The 4102-nt window shown below is 43.4% G+C and overlaps 1 pseudogene; it reads left to right on the top strand.

Moving 5' to 3' along the window:
* The first annotated feature begins 3530 nt into the window (after positions 1 to 3530).
* On the top strand, positions 3531 to 3646 carry LOC145398531 (5S ribosomal RNA; annotated as a pseudogene).
* The last annotated feature ends 456 nt before the right edge of the window (positions 3647 to 4102 follow it).

Below are 4102 nucleotides of genomic sequence, written 5' to 3'. Positions count from 1 at the left end.
AGCCTCCCAGGGACGCCCCTCGGACCCCAGGGCAGGACCTCCCCGTCTCTGCCCAGCGCCAACCCTCCACCCAGAGCAGAAGGCATCAGGAATGACTCCTGGCCCTATTTGGCCCCAGTCCCGAGGGCCAATCACCAGGTCGAGGCTCCGCCAGGAGGGAGCCTCCCTGCACCCTAACCAGGACCATGCCCAGGCCTCAATGCCCCCGGTAGTGGTACTGTGCCTCCTATGTGAGGGCACGACCCAGGGCTGCCCCACTACGCCCAGGCGCCACCTCAGCTAAGACCTAGGTTCCAGCAGCCCAAGGATTTCTCTAGTGACCTCTAATGCCATCCCGGGACACACAGACTGACCATACCAATACAGTATATTACAACCCGGAACAGTGATACTGTGAGAATTAACAGTGACTGTGCCTATGAACTAAACATCCTATCATACAGTGTGAATTACCTAAGTTCAGAGTCTGAACGGTTCAGACGAGCTAAATCGCGGCTGTTTTTTTCGCCGATTTGCGGGGGAAAAAATGCCCATTTTGGCATTTCTCCCGGAAAGGTGTTCACACGTATGAGGACTGCTGAGGCAGGAACACGGCAACAGTGTTTACAATGATGGACCACCGTACTCGTGCTAGGTGTGCAGCTCTTGCTCTTGCACTTTGACTACTTCAAGATGAGCCCTCACGGCCACGATTTAGCTCGTTTGAACAAGCTATTACTGTTACTCAGCTTCCCGGTGGCTTCAGGGATTTTAGGTAATAATGGCACAGGTAAATATGGCACAGGAAGAAATGGCACGGTAGAAACAGCACAGGTAAAAATGGCACAGGTAAACATGGCCATTCATTCATTCATTGCCAGACGCCATGTATCCCAAACGGGGTGACCAAGGGCTTAGAGTTAATTGTTTTACAGGCACTAATCCTCCACCAACCCCACTTGACACGTAGGGAGAACGTTATGCCAACAGCATCTGGTGTTCCCAGGTGGTCACCCATCCAAGTACTAACCAGACCCAACGTTGCTTACACTAGTGGAAAATTAGGAAAAAATGGCACAATCAAAAAGTAATCAAAACTTCTGATGGAAGTAAAATGTTTATGAACCTTTGTACATCTTTGTGAACCATAATAAATCTTTATGAAGAGGCAGCTCCACTACTAGAGTATTTCGACTAAACCTATGTTTCTGGTACTAATGTTCTGAGAAGAAGACGCAACCCCCAGCTAGGCTTTCCAACACAAAACCTTCGACGCATTCCAGTAAGATTCCCTCCACAACTTTGGAACATACATCAAGTCACCATGAATGACTGTCCCAGAACCAATAACCTATGTGAAGGTTGGAACAATAAATTTTACCATCTTGTTGGATACCAGCACCCATCTATCTGGAAAATTATTAGAACCATTCAAAAGGAAGAGCCTGCTGTAAGTGTAGTGATTGCTAAGGACTCAGTTGGAGAACCACCCAGGAAAAAAACAAAGTATATGTTGATTTGCAACAAAGACTAAAGAATTTATGCAGATACTAAGTAGAAGGAAGAAAAAACATCGATCAAGTGTTACGAGGACTTGGTCACAACATTAGATTCTAGTTGAGATTTTGGTTTCTCAAGTAGTTTTGAAAGTGTCCTCAATCAGTGTTTTCATGTCTGATCCGTGTGCCTGCACGAATTTTAATCATTGTACCTACACGAATAGTGGTAGGTGGTGGCGACCATCATCCACTCACTTGTTGTAATGCTACCTACTTCTTCCTTATCCTTTGTCATTCTTTTTCTGTGCCTGCCCTCCTCTCATCCTATTTCACCCATCTTTCCTGTCACTTCTTATTGCTTTTCTTTCTTTCACAGGTGGCTTTACATTGAGTGACAAGCCAAATGGTTTCCTGTAAGCCAAGAAACCATTTACAACGCTGGGTGGTAACCATATAACCAAACCATACGTGCTCCCTACGTGTCAACAAGTGGGTTGGTGGAGGGTTAGAGCCCCTCCCCGGAAAACAAATAACTCAGAGTCAACTGGCCACCCCTTACGGGATTATGGCGTCTGGCAACAGATAGATAGATAGACCTACACGAATTTTAAATTTACGCAATTTTATATTTATTTCCAATAAACATTTTTTCAGTTGTGCCATTTTTTCCTATTTTTCCACTTGTGCCATATTTACCTGGGCCATTTTTACCGTGCCCTTTCTTCCTGTGCCATTTTTACCAGTGCCATTATTACCGTTCACCGGCTTCAGGAGCCATATGCATACATTTTCTTAAGCATAAAATGACGTATAAGATTCCTGGTGTATACCTTTAACCCTTACTTAAATAATCATTCTTTTATACTCATGGTCATACAAGATACACCCAAACTGGAATGAACGTTAAAGTTAGAGTAGTAGTAGTAGCTGTAGCAGTAGTAGTAATAAACACACAAGATGTCATATTCGTCTTCGTTCCCAGAGCTTTGCCTTGTTCGGTGCTTCCATTTAAATCGGCCCAGCCTCTTTCTCCCGATTCCGGCGAAAAATGACCGACATGTCGATCTCTCCATACCGGCAGGGTAGCAAACCAGGTGAGTAAAGAAGTCGACCTAAAAACATCCAGCATAACAGATAGAACTGGTAAGGTCCTTCTGTTGCCTGAAATAAAACGTACATTTACCTTTTGAGATATGGAAATGGAACGGAGAAGTATTATGGGGTCGATAAGCTTATTATGTGCACACACATCCTTGATTTCTCCTAACTACCTAAAGGGCAACCATGATACTTGGAAGCAAAATGGTCGCCGTCTTTCTGAATAAAAATTCCCTCTTGAGAGATGATACTTGTGAGCATTTGAAAATTTTAAATATTATGAAGTATATGTTCAAAAATATTTTCATGGCACTTTGGAAAATATATGTAGAACTTTGCCAAGTTCTGACGGTACATCAACACAAATGTTGGTTTGAGTGGAAAGATGGCGGAATCGCGTCAGTGATCTGTGATTGTTATTGTAGCGTCAGCCGCGTCCTAGCACATGTGACTCACGTGTACGTGATCATTTCCATGTGAGGACGATCGTGTAGAGGAGGTTTCACTGTCTCATTCAAGGATAGTCACCAACGGTAAGTTATTGTGTTATCGATGTGTTATATGCTAAATTACCGGTAGATATGTTTACAGTGTTCTTGGTAGCTTAGGATCAGGTTGGTCATCAAACAACTGTGCCACCTCCAGTGTTGCGGCGCCCTAAATCTGCTCCAGTACAGTAAAATTTTCTTTTGCATTATTAGGGGAGTTCACTCCAACATTAACTCTACTTAAAATTTCCTCCAGTTTGAATCCCCAGATCTGCTATTTTTTGCAGAGACACAAGTAAGCTCCACCTCTGATTTAGTTAATAGATTTAACTTTCCTGGTTATATCTTGATTCAAAATTTCAGACCCAAAGGAGGCGTATGTTGCCTTGCTAAATCAGAAATTGCCCTGGAGGAGATTACTAAATTTAATTGTCCTTATTTCGACTATTCCATATACAAATTAAATTCTTTTGGTACCACGTTGAGTACACCGCTTTCCGTCCGATCAGTGAAGTTAAGCAACGTTGGATCTGGTTAGTACTTGGATGGGTGATCGCCTGGGAACACCAGATGCTGTTGGCATCCCTACGTGTCAAGTGGGGTTGGTGGAGGATTAGTGCCCCTCCCTGTAAAACAATTAACTCTAAGCCCTTGGCCACCCCGATTGGGATACATGGCGTCTGGCAATGAATGAATGAATGAAAAAGTATTTCTGTTATGTTTATCGTTCCCCTAATGCCCCTTCAGAGCCGAGTTTATTTGACTCTCTGTCTTCACAACTAAGTGTCCTTAACATTAATACTGCATCAGAAATTACTATTCTGGGTGATTTAAATGTCCATAATTTTGAATGGCTCACTTATTCAGCCAGAACTGATGACTCTGGTCTTGAATGTGAGCTATTTGCAGACTCATTTAATCTCACCCAGTTAGTCAGTCAACCCGCCCGTGTACCAGACAACCCCGATCAAAATCCCCACCTATTGGACTTGTTTCTAACAACCTGTTTAGATAATTATAGTGTCAAAATGAAGTCCC

The sequence above is a fragment of the Coenobita brevimanus genome, chromosome 45 (assembly GCF_032717465.1).
Source record: "Coenobita brevimanus isolate Jiangsu-jjx chromosome 45, ASM3271746v2, whole genome shotgun sequence".
NCBI lineage: Eukaryota > Metazoa > Arthropoda > Malacostraca > Decapoda > Coenobitidae > Coenobita > Coenobita brevimanus.
This window is presented reverse-complemented; position numbering and strand designations above follow the sequence as displayed.